Below are 18,411 nucleotides of genomic sequence, written 5' to 3' on the forward strand. Positions count from 1 at the left end.
GTGTACGTTACAGAGTTCGGCACGCATGTCTGTACTCGCCTTAAGGCATTACAGCTTCCATGTACTGTTAACAGCATAAGACTTAAAACCAAAATCGCGTATATGCGAAATCGCGGATAACGAATCCGCGTATATCGGGATTTACCTGTATCAGCTTTCCCTCATGTGGCACACCTAAGCTCTAAAATAGTTTCAGCCTCTTCATTTTTGTGTGACATATTTGTAACAATGATAACAAATGGTATGAGAATAACTTCACAAGTACTCAAACACATCGAAGTACATGACAACGCTCATAAAATCAGCAGTACATTCTTTTTCTTTCTTTCTTAATCTGTTTACCGTCCAGGGTTGTTTTTCCCTCGGACTCAGCGAGGGATCCCAGTTCTACCGCCTCAAGGGCAGTGTCCTGGAGCGTGAGACTTTGGGTAGGGGGATACAACTGTGAGGAGGACTAGTACCTCACCTAGGCGGCCTCGCCTGCTATGCTGAACTGGGGCCTTGTGAGGGAATGGGAAGATTGGAAGGGGTAGGCAAGGAAGAGGGAAGGAAGCGGCCGTGGCCTTAAGCCACGTACCATCCCGGCATTTGCCTGTAGGAGAACTGGGAAACCTCGGAAAACCACTTTGAGGATGGTTGAGGTGGAAATCGAACCTCCCTTTATTCAGTTAACTTCCCAATTCTGAGTGGACCCCGTTTCATCCCACGAACCACTTTTCAAATTTCGTGGCAGAGCCGGGAATCAAATCCGGGCCTCCAAGGATGGCAGTTAATCGCACTTTCTACTACGCAGTACATCTTTACAGTCCAATTTTCTGTGTTAAATCTTTTCAGTTATCTACGAGTAGGTGGAATTATTTGAAAAATTCTGAAATAACTTCACTTTTTAAACTAGCACAGGAATACCTCACACTTATCATAGTTAAGTCAGGTAGGATCACAGAATTAGCGCGAATTGCTTAGAGTGAAATGAAGACAGCTTTTCACCAGACACTGCGTACGATTCTTGGATAAATATTATATCGTAGTGGATAGTTAGAGGAAACAATTTGACTTGGATTTCCTGCAAGTTATTTTAATTTTTGTGACAGATATGTAACGCAGGGCATTATAGGGTTAACTTGGGATATATTTAAGTAAGGCAAATTTGTCAGGGATTGTTTTGCAAGTCCAGCAAGAAACAGTATTACTATTACAGTAAGTTAGTAGATGGGGGTACCAACGCAGAATTTAACTACTTTGAGATCAATTACGACCGCAATGAGAGCAACTAACTTCCCTTAAGTTATCACGACACAGAAGTAATTAGTCCTGAATCTGTGACAGGATCACGCCTCCACTCAAACAGCGTTATGGGAATAGACCAGCACGCAGAGAGATGGCGGGATAAAGGTACAAACACACTGTCACGCCAAAGTCTGGACAGGAGGGGGCAGCAAGGAGTTGTAGGGGTAAAACCCGCTCGCGATAGACATCCGTTCAGTGTGCAGAATTCGTGGACGGCTCTGATCTAGACGATAAGACGTTAACAACGTCCTCAAGCAGAACCAAATTACACCTTAAGGGTGGCATGGCATGCGCTGTGCTGGTCTACATTCCTTTTTCATTCACTCCAGACGTATTCATGGGTAGTATCTTGTTTCATTCTTTCGGGCACGTTACCTCAATGTCAGTGAATATTGATTTAGGACTCACAGACACTGACATTTTTTGCTAGTTGTTTTACGTCGCACCGACACAGATAGGTCTTATGGCGACGATAGGACACGAATGGCCTAGGAATAGGAGGGAAGCGGCCGTGGCCTTAATTAAGGTATAGCCGGGCTGAGTGGCTCAGACGGTTAAGGCGCTGGCCTTCTAACCCCAACTTGGCAGGTTCGATCCTGGCTCAGTCCGGTGGTATTTGAAGGTGCTCAAATACGACAGCCCCGTGTCAGTAGATTTACTGACACGTAAAAAAACTCCTGCGGGACTAAATTCCGGCACCTCGGCGTCTCCGAAGACCTTAAAAAAGTAGTTAGTGGGACGTGAAGCAAAATAACATTATTATTTATCATTAATTAAGGTACAGCCCCAGCATTTGCCTGGTGTGAAAATGGGAAACCACGGAAAACCATCCTCAGGGCTTCCGACAGTGGGGTTAGAATCGACACTGAAATTACAAAAATAACAGTTTATAATTTTTATTTTTATTTTACGACGCACTGACACATACTGGTCTTATGTCGACGATACGGTGTGAATGAGAAGGAAGCGGCCTTGGCTTTAAATTAAAGTAATTGCCACAAGTGAAAATATGAAACAACGGAAAACCATCTTCAAAGTTGCTAACAGTGGGGCTCGAACCCACCGTCTCCCGAATACAATCTCAAGGCTACGTGACCCGAACTGTGCGGCCAACTCGCCATGTAGTTAAAAAACACCGTGCATTAGGCATAAGGTGTTATTATTTTGTCGGAGCCCTGTGGAGAGTTTTCAACTAGCACACCTATAGAATTACCTAAAATGAAAGTACTGTGCATGCAAGGAGATCCGTGAACAGGATCAGATGCGATTTGAAATTATTTCTGGAGTATGAACATTGTTCATATCTGCAGAGTAGAGATCGTGCTCGTATTTTGGTTGACTTTCTACCTTTTAAATAAGTCAGTTTCTGACGACGATGCGTTCCGTAAAAGGATGATCCCTGTTAAATGCTGTATAGGCCTATAGGCTTGGAAACACGAGCTCACATATTTTCCTTCCGTCCACTCAAAACATGGCAGAGTTATAAAAAGATGATTATTATCTTCCAACGGTCAAGTGCGGCATTTTTTTCATCTTCGCTCATTGGTAAAATATCTCAATTTCTCGAATGTTTACAGAATGAAAGTATTACTCACCCATTGTAGTTTACAGTAAATACAGTCGACACGGAGACTGATAATTATGATGATGCTTCCTGTTTAAATGGGCCTAAAATCTGAGGTCATCGGCCCGACTGATAATTAATGGATGGTCAACACACAGCTTTCGCATCAAACTAAGGCTCGCCGGACTGAGTGGCTCAGGTGGTTGAGGTGCTGGCCTTCTGACCCCAACTTGGCAGGTTCGATCATGGCTCAGTCCGGTGGCATTTGAAGGTGCTCAAATACGTCAGCCTCGTGTCGGCAGATTTACTGGCACGTAAAAGAACTCTTGTGGGACTAAATTCCAGCACGTCGGCGTCTCCGAAAACCGTAAAATTAATTAGTGAGATGTAAAGCAAATAACATTATTATTATTAAACTAAGACTCTTAACCGATTGTCCGAAACTTCGAAGCCATCTGATAGCCTGATAAATGCATGTCTACCCCTTAGTCCCTTTTTCTGGTACGGGGTGTGGGATTCGAACCCACTATCTCCCTATCACTGTACCGCCAGTGTCCAGTATTCGGGAGATAATGGGATCGAACCCGACTGTCGGCAGCCCTGAAGATGGTTTTCCGTGGTTTTCCATTTTCACACCATGCAAATGCTGGGGATGTACCTTAATTAAGGCCACGGCTGCTTCCTTCCCACTCCTAGCCCCTTCCTGTCCCATCGTCTCCATAAGACCTATCTGTGCCATTGCGACGTAAAGCAACTTGCAAAAAATGCGGGGTCTGGGATGAGGTGAGAAATATTTACACGACGCGTTTTTACGGCTGGATGCCCTTCTTGTCTCCAACCACAGTTGAAGAGCAAATGAAAATGAAATTAATGATGGTGAAAAAAAGCTGGGTAAGGAGGTGGAAGGGATCGGCTGTGGCCTGTGGATAGGAACTCTCCCGGCATATGCCTGAAAGCGAAAATGGGCAACCACAAGAAACCATTCTCAAGACAGCCGACGGTGGGGTTCGAACCCACGTGCAGACCTTGGCGCTATAGACGTAGCGCGTTAACAAGCGCGGTCACTACGCTCGGTAGCCTGACCAATATAGAGGCTAATTCATTTCTTGCCACTACACCGGTATATAGAATCTGTTTCAAATAATAATAATAATAATAATAATAATAATAATAATAATAATAATAATAATAATAATAATAATAATAATAATTCCCACCGAGCTCGATAGCTGCAGTCGCTTAAGTGCGGCCAGTATCCAGTATTCAGGAGGTAGTGGGTTCGAACCCCACTGTCGGCAGCCCTGAAGATGGTTTTCCGTGGTTTCCCATTTTCACACCAGGCAAATGCTGGGGCTGTACCTTAATTAAGGCCACGGCTGCTTCCTTCCCATTCCTAGCCCTTTCCTCTCCCGTCGTCGCCAAAAGACATATCTGTATCGGTGCGACGTAAAGCAAATAGCAAAAAAAAAAAATCTTATTCTGGAAAATGTGGCTTTAGAATGGAAAAATGAAACTAAAGGGTTCAATTTTGGTAGACTTCTCAAAAGCAAAATTCACCTTTATTGCCTCGCTTTTGCAGATGACTTGGCAATCCTCTCCAACAACAAAAAAGAAGCACTCCAGTCCGTAGAAAAACTACATGAAATAGTGGCAAAAACAGGTCTGCAAATTTGATATGAAAAGACAAGGTATATGGAAGGTACAAAGTCAGGATTTAACAACCATCCTCTAATCACTAGATATGGAAAAATCTCTCAAGTAGATAAATTCAAATACCTAGGGGAAATTATACAACCAAATGGTATAAATCAGCAAGCAAACAAAGACAGAATTACATAATTACAAACAGCATACACAATTGTCTGGAGTAGATACAACGGAAAATCTATATCCCAAAACGCAAAATTATAACACTACAACACAGTTGTCAAACCAGAAGTCCTTTATGCATCAGCAACTCTGATAATTGGCGGCAGATCGCAAATAAGAAACACCGAAAAACAAGAGAGGAAAATTGTCAGGAAAATTGTAGGACCTAAATGCGAAAATGGTATTTGGATGAAAAGGAAATCACAGAAAATCTATCAAGTAATAGAAAAGTCACCATTAGAAAAAAAGAAGATTAAAATGCTATGGTCACCTGATCAGGGTGATTAACAATACTCTAACAAAGAAAATGCTAAATCTCGCAGTATTTCTAAAAAATCGCAACAAGTGGCTTACAGAAATAAACAAAGATCAGCAGAGAGTTGGTATAAACGAAGAAATCTTGCAAGACAGAAAAAATTCAGAAATCTCATAAACAAACACAAATTTGCTGATCAACCTTAAAGACAAGCTACAGGATGGGCGGAAGACCGCAAAAAGAAGCACAGCGAAAGGATGAAATGATTTTGGTATGACAAGAAGAAACGTTGTGCTAAATAAGTTCACACTCTCTCCTTAGTTGGGCATAACGAGTCAAAAAGTATAATAATAATAATAATAATAATAATAATAATAATAATAATAATAATAATAATTGTTTTACATCCCACTAAATAATTTTTTACGGTTTTAGGAGACGCAGGGGTGTCGGAATTTTGTTACGCTAGAATTTCTTCATATGCAGGTAGATCTACTTTTTATTCACAATTGGTTTTACGTCGCACCGACACAGATAGGTTTTATGGCGACGATGGGAAAGAAAAGACCTAGGAGTGGGAAGGAAGCGGCCGTAATTAAGGTGCAGCTCCAGCATTTGCCTGGTGTGAAAATGGAAAACCACGGAAAACCATCTTGAGGACTGCCGAGTGTGGGGTTCGAACCCACTATCTCCCGAATGCAAGCTCACAGCTGCGCGCCCCTAACAGCACGGCCAACTCGCCCGGTGGTAGATCTACTGACATGAGACTAGCGTACTTTGAGCGCCTTCAAAAACCACCGGACTGAGACGGATTCGAGCCGGCTAACTTGGGTTCTGCCGTCCTAGTCACTCGGCTCGGCAAGGTACTGTATTTCGACACCCAATGCTCTTATGTTTTTTGTTTTTGTTGTTGTTGTTATTCATAGCAGCTATAGACTTTGTGGTATGCCTATTTCGATGTAGCCTATTAAATATACAACGAAGAAGTCGAATTGCATGAAAACGCTTTGATCCCCTCTTCGTAAAAGTGCAGAATCATCAGATCGTCTAGAAAAGTGCTGCTTGCAAGACGTTGCAAGAGTAACTTAAATATAGTTCCATAAGTTCACACCTGGTGATTATGTGCGAATCACACTAACTCTATGCCACACTAGATTTTTTTACCCGTCCTTGACGAGACAACTTTTAATAGCATGTGGCTTCCGGCGACGAACATAGGTGACCTGCACATCCGTGATGCTAGGGCCCTACCTAGGATGAAATCTAATGTCGAAGTCGGCACAAATACCCAGTTCCCGAGTCAGAGGATATAACCAATGAAAGTTAACATCCCCGACCCGGCCGGAAATCGAACGCAGGACCCCTTGAAACAAAGGCCAGCACGTTAACCAATTAGCCACGGTGCCGAATGACTGGACAATCACGTAGCTTGAGAATGGTTATATTTTTTGTCGACCCGTCTTCTGAGGTACGTAGGCGGGTATGTTTAATAATAATAATAATAATAATAATAATAATAATAATAATAATAATAATAATAATCATCATCATCATCATCATCATCACTTTTTGCTATTTTGCTTTACGTCGCACCGACACAGATAGGTCTTATGGCGACGATGGGACGGGAAAGGCCTAAGAATGGGAAGGAAGTGGCCGTGGCCTTAATTAAGGTACAGTCCCAGCATTTTCCAGGTGTGAAAATGGGAAAAACGGAAAACCATCTTCAGGGTTGCCGAAAGTGGGATTCGAACCCACTACCTTCTGGATGCGAGCTCACAGCTGTGCGCTCCTAACCGCACGGCCAACTCGCCCGGTAATAATAATAATAATAATAATAATCATATTAATAATAATAATAATAATAATAATAATAATAATAATAATAATAATAATAATAATAATAATAATAATAATTGCTAGTGGCTTAACGTCACGACGATGGGACGGGAAAGGCCTAGGAGTTAGAAGGAAGCGGGCGTGGCCTTAATTACAGTAAGGTACAGTCCCAGCATTTGCCTGGTGTGAAAATGGGAAACCACGGAAAACCATCTTCAGGGCTGCCGACAGTGGGATTCGAATCCACTATCTCCCGGATGCAAGCTCACAGCCGCGCGCCTCTAACCGCACGGCCAACTCGTCCGGCAATAATAATAATAATAATAATAATAATAATAATAATAATAATAATAATAATAATGTTATTTCATTTACGTCCCACTTTTTGACGGCTTTCGGAGACGCCGAGGTGCCGGAATTTTGTCCCGCAGGAGTTCTTTTATGTGCCAGTGGGCCTAAATCTACTGGCACGAGGCTGACGTATTTAAGCACCTTCAAATACCACCGGACTGAGCCAGGATCGAACCTGCCACGTTGGGGTCAGAAGGCCAGCACCTCCACCGTCTGAGCCACTCAGCTCGGCTCTTGTGTCTGAAGCCCCCTCCTATCCTACATTTAATGGAAATCCACATGTTCGCTTTCCCGTGATTATGTAAAAGACAAACAAACCGGCAAACAAATTAAGCTGAGTTCGGCATAGGCCGTTATTTGTCCTGTCCGGTATAAAATAGAAAAGATGTATCAAGTTAATATTCAAAAAGTACGCTCAGAAAGACAATTACATATATTGTAAAGGTTGTTGATGGAATGTCCATTCTGAGGTTACATGCAGGGGATCTCAAGGCACATTGCATCATGCAATTCCACGGTCGTAAATTTTAAAGTCAGCCGCGTACTTCTGTTGCCTCGCAGCAAATAAATCGTTCATCAGAAGGTCAACTGGCACTCAATTAAGTATGACTTGCGGTGGTCGAGGAGCATCCACATCAGTGCCGAGAATTTCCACCACAGTGACACCTTCTGTCTTCAGATCAAAGAAAATCTACGGTTGGCACTCGTTGTTCGAATATTACACCCTTTACGGATACATAATCGTGCGTGTTAACTATTGAGACGTAAAAGTCTTATTAGCCAGAGCTGAATAGTATTACGCCAGCGCGTGACTGATTACCGACAGGCATTCTGTGCAGATATTCTCTCTCCTCTTTAGTCCTTAAACACTCACAATGGTTGGGGAGATAGTACCTTACACCTAACTTCCGATGTAACGGTGTTACCGTATATTGTAGTTCCAAATAATACATCACACAACACAGAATATCGAAGACATTCTCCTACAATTTATACACACTCAATAATAATAATAATAATAATAATAATAATAATAATAATAATAATAATAATAATAATAATAATAATAATAATAATAATAATCTCTGGCTCTATGACTGAGTGCTCAGAGTCTTTGCCTTCTGTTCTCAGGGCCCCGGGCTGGATTCTCGATTGGATCGAGGGAATTAAATCTCCGATGATTAATTCTCTTTGTTCGGGGACAGTGTATTTGTGCTATTCTCTGACTGAGGGGTGAAGGATGACACTGATCGATAGCCTTAAGCCTTAAAACGCATTCCACATAGGCTCAGCTCGAATGTAATAATAATAATAATGTCCGACTCGTTGGCTGAACGAACAGCGTACTGGCCTTCGGTTCAGAGGGTCCTGGGTTCGATTCCCGGCCGGGTCGGGGATTTTAACCTTAATTGATTAATTCCAACGGCACGGGGGTTGGGTGTATGTGTTGTCTTCATCATCATTTCATCCTCATCACGACGCGCAGGTCGCCTACGAGAGTCAAATAGAAAGACCTGCACCTGGCGAGCCGAACCCGTCCTGGGATATCCCGGCACTAAAAGCCATACCACATTTCATTTCATAATAATAATAATAATAATAATAATACTAATAATAATACATATCTACCCCTTAGTTCCATTTCCTGATACGAGGTCGGCGATGAGGTGAGACGAAACAATATAGCATGTTTTTACGACCGGATGCCCTTCCTGTCGCAAATCTCAATTGAGGAGCTAATGGAGATGAAATTAAAGACGAATGAACTTAGGTAAGGAGGGGGAAAGAATGGGCCATAGCCTATGAATAAGAACTGTCCCGTCAATTTCCTGGAAGTTAAAAAGGGACACCATAGTAAACCATTCTTAGGACAGCCGAGGGTGGAATTCGAACCCACTCATCTCTCGAATGCAAAGTTTGTCGGCCACTCTGCTCGATAACAATAATAATAATAATAATTGTACCGGGCGGTACACCTCCACGCCGCTAATTTAAAATTTGCGCCAGTTGAAACTCCTCTTCTGGAGGAAGTCTGAACTTTATATACGCTATTAATTCGCTACCTTCTCAGAAGATGTCACCACGTGGAAAATTTTGAGTTTTTGAACTGTGTCATTTTTGATGTGTTTTTGTTTTGCTTGAAGTAAGAAGTGTGAACTTTCTCTTCTAGAGGACACTACTGAAGATCAACAATAGTGCACCCTAGTGCGGAGTCAAAGAACTATTTTGTTGGAGAAATTTTTATTTCAAATGTTCGTTCTTTGCTAAATTTCTTTCAGTCATTGGTTAAGTTGGCAATATTAACCCCTTCTTTCCCCTTGTTTTAAATCTAGCCTATCCCGAATTTCTTAAATTAATTTTCCACCAATTATGTGTTTCTTCTTAGTATTGTGTAGGGGGTTTATGGATGAACCAATAAAATCCTCGTGGGAGGGTGTTCTCATTCCCCTAACGCCTAGAAACTTCCGCGAGAGTATATAAACTGCTAATTTTAGGGTCTCCGGGCCACTTCTGTTCCATCTTTCAGTGTATTAAGTACATAGCAGGAGGCGGGAAGCGCCTCTTTCCTCGGCAGCGGTCAACAACAAGGTAATGGCCGATTAATAACTTCTTTCTTTGCTTGCTCAGCAGTTTAACTCTCGGGGCGGGTTCTAAGCGTTCCACCATGTAACCTTTTCCTAAATGTAACTACTCCTTTTATATATTCTCTTTTAAAGCTACATACTGGGATAGAGAGTGCTAACCCTCTCGAGCTCCCACTCATATTGTTTTGAGGTGAACTTATTTTTCTCAACCTATTCTTCGTTAACGTAAAACAAATTGTTCTCTTCTTAAGTCACCTCTTTAGTATGGGATTAGCCCTTGTATTAACGGCCTAGTGCCAAGTAGGTCTTAATCAAAGTGTATTAGGAGTGCAAGTTCGCCTCCTCTCAAATTGTTATTTTAGAGGTCATTTAATTAACCTCCTTTGCATTTAATAGACCTCAGTAGATTGGGTATTTTACCCCTGTGTTTATGTCCGTTGAGGACAACTTGAAGGTGGAGTTTGGTGTGGCCTGGGAGAGGCTTAAATTTGAGAGCGAGTGGCTCTTTTGAAAATTGAGTGTTGTATGCCTCGTGGAGGCTTTTCAGTGTAATTTGGAGCTAGGGCTCCTAGGCATGAATGGGGTTTTCTGCCCCTCTGTTGAAACTTGTGTTTGGAGGTAAAACTGCGCTGATTGCCCAAGCATTGTGTTTTCAGGGCTCGAAGCCCAAATCCTGTAAATATTGTAACTACCCTTTGACTTGCTACTTTGTACCTGCCATGCTTGTTATTTCTTTGTTTTTGAAAAGAAAATATAACCTGGTTAAATTTTAATTAATTTTACTTTAGTAGCTTGAGACCCGTTCACCACCCCGCACCTTCTTTCACGCATAACTACCACAAAAACACGGTAACAAGTGGTAGCAGAGCGTGGTTGAATGGGTCTCAATTTAGCCCCTTTTGACGGCTAAACATTGTTTTGTTCCGAACTCTAACTATTTTTTCAGTTGCTGGAATTTTTTGAGTTTTTCAAAATTGTTCTGTCACCATGCCCGGCCCTCGCGATGTTCTCCATCTTAACTATTTGCGCAAGGAGGAGTTGATCTATGAATTGACTATTAGAAATGTACAATCTGGAGGCACGGTTGCAGTAGACACAAACAAGCTTAGAGAGTCCCTAGATTTGCCCATTTCCATCCCCAATTTGGGAGAGAAAGAAATTGACGACTCTCTTTCCACGATTACGGAGAATATTACTGGGCTAGCTTCTGTAGTTAGTTTTTTTGATGAAAATGATCCTTCTCCTAATCAAATTAAGCGTGTGCAAGCTAGGCTATATCACTTTTCAAATAGAGTTAACGATCTGTTGTCTCTAAAGTTGAATGACGTTCAGAAGAAGGAAGCTAGTACGCTGCTTGAAAATATGTCTGAATTATCTAGCAAGGTCACTCAATTGTTAACTGGGGAAGTTCCTCCCAAATCTGATCAACCCACCATAGTGAATGTAGGTAGTGAGGAAGAACCTCCTAAGGGAGAAGTAAATAGGAAAACCATCGCCGCTCAAACTATCTCTGCCCCATTGGACAACGAATCTGAACGCCGTGCATCGTTGAGTAACATCCGTTCTGAATTAACTTCCTTGCCATTGAAACCTTTACCTACTATGTCACCCGGGTTTAGCAGCTTGCCTCATCCATTGGCAATGTTGCTCAGAGGTATCTCTAAGTTTTCGGTTAATACCACCAGTGAAGTAATTTCATTTTTAAGATTTCTGGTTGAATTTCAGGATCATGCCCTTGTGTTTTCCCTTTCTCCATGTCAAATTTTGCAAATCATCTATCCTTATGCAATTGGTATTCTTTCTGACAAAATAGTAAGAGCCATAGCCGAACAGTCATCTATTGAAGATTTTCATGCACACTTGCTTGCAAATTTTATTCCCGCCCGCGCGAGGTCATCTCTGATTCAGAAGTACTATTATCGTGTACAGCGCTTGGATGAGAACTTGGCTGATTTCATACAAGACATTAAGTTTTATACTAGGGCGTTTGCCCTTCATTTTCCTGAAGATCAGATTGTACAGGCTATTGTAGAAGGCATTTCACCATCTTATAGGTCATATTTGTGTTTCGCGGCGTGCCCGCAAACTTTCTCTGAACTTGAAGCGTTGGCCGTCTCAGCGGAAGGAGTGAGGTACGCTGACTCTTTGCGTGTGGCAAAAGAACCCCCTCCTTCGTTTAGTAATACTCGGCCTCCACTTCGCCGACCAGTCACACCCCGTAAATGTTATGCTTGCGGGTCGCCTGACCATCTTCGCAATAAATGTCCATTGGTCAAAACTAGTAGGGCAAATAATGGAGCTGGTTCAGCACAAGGCTGTTTTAAATGTGGGGCTTTCTCACATATCGCCAAGAATTGCCCAAACTCGATTAGCACCCCCTCCTGCTCAACATCTGGTGCAAATTCTACCTATGCCAATAATAAAAAGTGACTAGTGGCTTCGGCTGAGTCGACTAATCCATCTTCCCGAGACTCAGCCCCTAGTAAACAGGTTGTAAATTCAGGGAACGAGCAATTTTCAAATTCATCTTTTGAAGGTCCCAAAGAGTGTCTTAGGATTGCGGCGGATTCCCCCGCACCTGTTCCTTTTCTTAAGATTGAGTTAAATAACGAGCCTATTACAGCTCTCTTAGATTCAGGCAGTGTTTGTTCGATTATTTTGGCTGAATGGTATTCTAAATTGAAATCTGTTTGGAAACTACCTGACTATGTCTCATCTCCGGTTCAATATGTTTCGGCTAATTCATCCCCATTAGAAATTCTAGGTTCCTTATTGGTCAAAATTCGTATTTTTAAATTCACATGGAAAGTTAAATTGTTTGTGGCCAAGCACTTGTCTTGCCCCATTATATTGGGAGCGGACTTTATTTTTCACACTGGTCTTGTGCTCGACCTTCAGAGTAGGTCTTGCACTTTCAAATTTGCCTCTAATTGTAACATCCCTTTATTAAAGTGTAATTCTGCATCATGTTCTTCTATTTCGCCTACCCAGGATGAGATGTTGTTAGATCTTAGACATCTACCTGAGGAGCAGGCTGATAGTATTCGTAAGTTGTGTCAGTCGTTTCCAGAGGTGTTTTCTGATACTCTTGGTGTTACGGACCTGATCGAATACAAAATTGAGGTCACGGATTCGATTCCTGTCCGTTTTCCACCGTATAGGCTATCTCCACCTAAAATGAAGGCTCTGAAAGAAATTATCGATCAGATGTTGAAGGACGGTATTATTAGGCCCTCTAAGTCAGCGTATTCTTCGCCTATTGTTTTAGTCCCGAAACCCCAAGGAGGCTTCAGGCCTGTAATTGATTATAGGGCTCTCAATCGGAAGGTGGTGTTGCAATCTGTGCCCCTTCCTGACCTTCATTCTTGTTTTTCATGGTTTCGTAAGGCCAAGTTCTTTACTGTCTTGGACTTGAATCAGGCCTATAATCAAATTCCCCTTGCCGAAGAGTCTAAACATCTTACAGCGTTTGCCACGGACTGGAACTTATACGAATACAACCGCGTGCCTTTCGGGCTCCCCACGGGAGCAGCTGTACTCACTAGGCTACTAGATAGGGTCTTCTCCGACATCAAATTTGAGTACTTATATCACTACTTGGATGATGTAGTCGTATTTTCAGAGACTTTTGAAGAGCATCTAGATCATCTGCGAGAAGTTCTCGATCGCCTTCGTAAGGCTGGGTTAACTGTTAAGTTGTCCAAGGTCGCCTTTGCTAAGCCCTCTATGTCTTTCCTAGGGCATATTGTGTCATCTGATGGTGTAGCCGTCGATCATTCTAGAACACAGGCCATCCGTGATTTTAAACCTCCCAAGGACATTAAAGGTATCGCCAGGTTCATTGGTATGGTGAATTTCTTCAGGAAGTTTATTCCTAACTTCGCTAATAGAGCGGCGCCCTTAAACCTTCTTCGTAGGAAAGGCATCAAATTCGAGTGGGGACCTTCTCAACAAGCCGCTTTTGAAGACCTTAAATTAGCTCTTTGTAATGCCCCTGTACTTGCTATGCCTGATTTCTCGAAGAAATTCATCGTCCAAACCGACGCGTCGTCGTCAGCAGTAGCGGCAGTCCTTCTTCAAGAGACTGAACTAGGGAGGCGACCCATCGCCTATGCATCTAGGACTTTGTCGGCTCAAGAAGCCAAGTATTCCATCTATGAGCTCGAAGGTTTGGCAGTCTTATTCGCCTTAGAGAAGTTCCGTCTCTATCTGGAACATGTTAAATTCGACCTGGAGACAGATAATCAAGCCTTAAGCTGGGTCTTAGGTAGGCCGCGTCGTACTGGTCGTATAGCCCGCTGGGCCATTCGTATTTCTGCCTTCCAGTTTGATGTTAGACATATCAGAGGTACCGAAAATATTGTCGCTGATGGACTCAGCCGTATGTTTTCAAACGATGTTGAGAACCATGAACCGGTCGACAGTTCATCACCTCCCGAGTCCACACCATCTGATGTTAATGCCATCCTAACAGATGCTCCCATGCTCTTTAGGGATATCGAGAAATACCAACGTGAAGATCCGACGCTGGCTCCGATAATGGAAACCCTTTCTTCTGGGGAACATGTTGTCCCTTATGTTCTGAGGAATGGTGTTCTATGTTGCCCTTCGAGGCATGATAAGATGATGAAAGTTGTTGTTCCAGCGGTTCTTGTACCTATGATCTTCAAGTATTATCATGAGACCCCATTAGGAGGGCATCTGGGTATCTTTAAAACTCGTGAAAAGATTCGTGAAAGGTTCATCTGGAAAGGTATGGACGGTGAAATCCGTGAACTTGTAAAAGCTTGTAAATCTTGTTTGCTCAGTAAACCCACCATGTCCACCAAGGTAGGCCTTTTGTCTTCGCATCAAGCATCGCGCCCCATGGAACGCCTGTATATTGATTATGTAGGACCCTTCCCCCAGTCAAAGGGTAATGCCAACAAGTTCATCCTTGTGTGTGTAGATGGTTTTACCAGATTTTCTTGGTTATTTCCGACTAAGCTGGCTACCGCTCAGTCCACCATTACTTGCCTAAATTCTATTTTTGCTTCTTTTGGTCCGTGCCAATATATTGTATCTGATAATGCTAAGGCTTTTACATCTAATTTATTTCGTAAGTTCTGTTTTGACTTATCCATCTCTCATGTAACTACTTCTGCTTATTACCCTCAACCATCTCTGGCTGAACGGGTTAATCGTAATCTCAGGTCCGCACTTATTGCCTATCATCATGAAGATCATTCCAGGTGGGACACGTCCCTGCATTGGTTAGCTTTTGCTTTGAATTCGGCGGTTCATGAATCACATAAATTTACTCCAGCTTCTTTGATGTTCAAGTTTGTTCCCAACTCGCCGCTCTCTAACCTCTGGTCTCTGAGTGACATTCTACCCGAGACAATAGATCCGGATAATATTAAAGATCTTTGGAAGAAGGCTAAAGCCAATCTTAAGGTATCTCATGAAAAGGTTAGGGAAAGGTATGATCGTGGACGGAGACCCACCACTTTGAATGTAGGTGACCAGGTGATGGTCAAGAACTTTGTTCCCGCGGGCAAGCTTGCCCCCAGATTTCATGGGCCTTGTATCATTCTCGATTTTCTTACGCCAGTTACGTTGTTAGTAAGCAATCCAGCCACCGAGAGGATATTTAGGGTTCACCTGTCACAGGTGAAACCGGTGTAATTTCCGTGTTAACTTGCTTCATATTATTGTGAAAGGGGATATGAAGGTTATTTTTTTTTGAGTTTTCAATTTCTAGGCATTCTGCCCCTTCTATAATATTTTGTTTTATATGTAAGCATTTGTGTGAAACCTCCCCCGATTTGTTAAACTGCCATCCTGTCCTTGCCTCGGCCATTACCACGCTCCCGTCTCCTGCTCCAATACACACTGTGGCTGGATTATATTAAATGCCATGGACATCTGCACGCCGCTGACCCCTCAACCTCTTCACCAAGGCTGTGCCCTCAAAAAGATGATGGTCCAACACAATTCTGCCGCCTAGCTTTAATGTTTCAGTGCCCCCGCAGCTGCGCGGCGCCGTGCAGCAACTGGGGCAGAGGACGGGCCCCCTCTTCTCCAGCGAGTACGTCAGGTGCACGGCGAGCCGGAGCTCTCCTCCCGGCCGAGGCTGATGCGCGGCGCACGACCTGCTACTTGCCCGCAGCCTGTATATGTGCACCGCGGGCGCGGCGTGTTTCAACACCTCTGCTCCCCTCATAGTGCGGGCGAGCGGTATCTCAGGGTACTTGAGGGGTCCGAGCGGCCTCCCTTTGGACGCAAGCTGCAACGGCCGGTCTGGCCATTCAACTTAATCAACATCAACTACATGGACAGTTACGATAAGCAATGACTACACTTGGGAATTCAACAGCATTATTTGGTGGCAATTGCAAAAATTTTCTTCACCTCTAAGTATTAAAAGTTTATCTTCAGAAATTCAACTTCTACAAATATAAAGACTTTACTTCACCTGCAACAACAAAATTTTGAAACTGAATCAAACCAAATTAAGAAATCTTATAAATGCTTCTGCAATCAATCTTCATATCCACAGCATAACTTGGACCTTGTTTCAAACAGATTTCATGTATCACCCCTGGAGGTACTTTTGGGGGGGGAGGTCTGTACCGGGCGGTACACCTCCACGCCGCTAATTTAAAATTTGCGCCAGTTGAAACTCCTCTGCTGGAGGAAGTCTGAACTTTATATACGCTATTAATTCGCTACCTTCTCAGAAGATGTCACCACGTGGAAAATTTTGAGTTTTTGAACTGTGTCATTTTTGATGTGTTTTTGTTTTGCTTGAAGTAAGAAGTGTGAACTTTCTCTTCTAGAGGACACTACTGAAGATCAACAATAGTGCACCCTAGTGCGGAGTCAAAGAACTATTTTGTTGGAGAAATTTTTATTTCAAATGTTCGTTCTTTGCTAAATTTCTTTCAGTCATTGGTTAAGTTGGCAATATTAACCCCTTCTTTCTCCTTGTTTTAAATCTAGCCTATCCCGAATTTCTTAAATTAATTTTCCACCAATTATGTGTTTCTTCTTAGTATTGTGTAGGGGGTTTATGGATGAACCAATAAAATCCTCGTGGGAGGGTGTTCTCATTCCCCTAACGCCTAGAAACTTCCGCGAGAGTATATAAACTGCTAATTTTAGGGTCTCCGGGCCACTTCTGTTCCATCTTTCAGTGTATTAAGTACATAGCAGGAGGCGGGAAGCGCCTCTTTCCTCGGCAGCGGTCAACAACAAGGTAATGGCCGATTAATAACTTCTTTCTTTGCTTGCTCAGCAGTTTAACTCTCGGGGCGGGTTCTAAGCGTTCCACCATGTAACCTTTTCCTAAATGTAACTACTCCTTTTATATATTCTCTTTTAAAGCTACATACTGGGATAGAGAGTGCTAACCCTCTCGAGCTCCCACTCATATTGTTTTGAGGTGAACTTATTTTTCTCAACCTATTCTTCGTTAACGTAAAACAAATTGTTCTCTTCTTAAGTCACCTCTTTAGTATGGGATTAGCCCTTGTATTAACGGCCTAGTGCCAAGTAGGTCTTAATCAAAGTGTATTAGGAGTGCAAGTTCGCCTCCTCTCAAATTGTTATTTTAGAGGTCATTTAATTAACCTCCTTTGCATTTAATAGACCTCAGTAGATTGGGTATTTTACCCCTGTGTTTATGTCCGTTGAGGACAACTTGAAGGTGGAGTTTGGTGTGGCCTGGGAGAGGCTTAAATTTGAGAGCGAGTGGCTCTTTTGAAAATTGAGTGTTGTATGCCTCGTGGAGGCTTTTCAGTGTAATTTGGAGCTAGGGCTCCTAGGCATGAATGGGGTTTTCTGCCCCTCTGTTGAAACTTGTGTTTGGAGGTAAAACTGCGCTGATTGCCCAAGCATTGTGTTTTCAGGGCTCGAAGCCCAAATCCTGTAAATATTGTAACTACCCTTTGACTTGCTACTTTGTACCTGCCATGCTTGTTATTTCTTTGTTTTTGAAAAGAAAATATAACCTGGTTAAATTTTAATTAATTTTACTTTAGTAGCTTGAGACCCGTTCACCACCCCGCACCTTCTTTCACGCATAACTACCACAAAAACACGGTAACAATAATAATAATAATAATAATAATAATAATAATAATAATAATAATAATAAGAAAGTTTAATGTTTCATCAATTGCTGCAGATTTTAAGAGACACTACCTGGGTAGAATTTCAGAATTTTTCCCCACAGGAATTAAACATGCTGGAAGCAAACGACATGGAGCAGAAGCATATATGCAGCCTCAAATGCCTCAAACAGCCTGAATCGAAACTGCTGCCTTGCTCTCTGATGTGAAGAAAAGAAAGCACATGTGTTGTTTAATCTACACCTTACGGGATTTAACTCTTTCAACGACGTTATAACTCTCCTTCCGTTTCCTCCTAAATACTTTCATGTTTAATACTAAAGACGAAATTCCTCAAAACTTGCGTGCGAATCTTTGATAAGTTAAGCTAATGAATTTCATAATATGAACGTCACGTGTGTTTTAATAGTCAGCCACATGCTGTGGGGGGCAGAATGCCTGCCTCTCACCGAGGAGCTCGGATTCGATTCCCGGCTAGTTCAGGGATTTCAATCCTGCGCTGAGGGCTGTAACGGGATTCACCTAGTCCTGGGGGGGGGGGGGGGG

The 18,411-nt window shown here is 42.6% G+C and overlaps 1 protein-coding gene across 2 annotated transcripts in view; it reads right to left on the reverse strand.

Moving 5' to 3' along the window:
- Window positions 1–18,411, reverse strand: part of Ih (hyperpolarization activated cyclic nucleotide gated potassium channel Ih) — a 945,440-nt gene that overhangs the window by 414,879 nt on the left and 512,150 nt on the right. The gene's annotated exons all lie outside the window — the stretch shown is intronic.

The sequence above is a fragment of the Anabrus simplex genome, chromosome 2 (assembly GCF_040414725.1).
Source record: "Anabrus simplex isolate iqAnaSimp1 chromosome 2, ASM4041472v1, whole genome shotgun sequence".
NCBI lineage: Eukaryota > Metazoa > Arthropoda > Insecta > Orthoptera > Tettigoniidae > Anabrus > Anabrus simplex.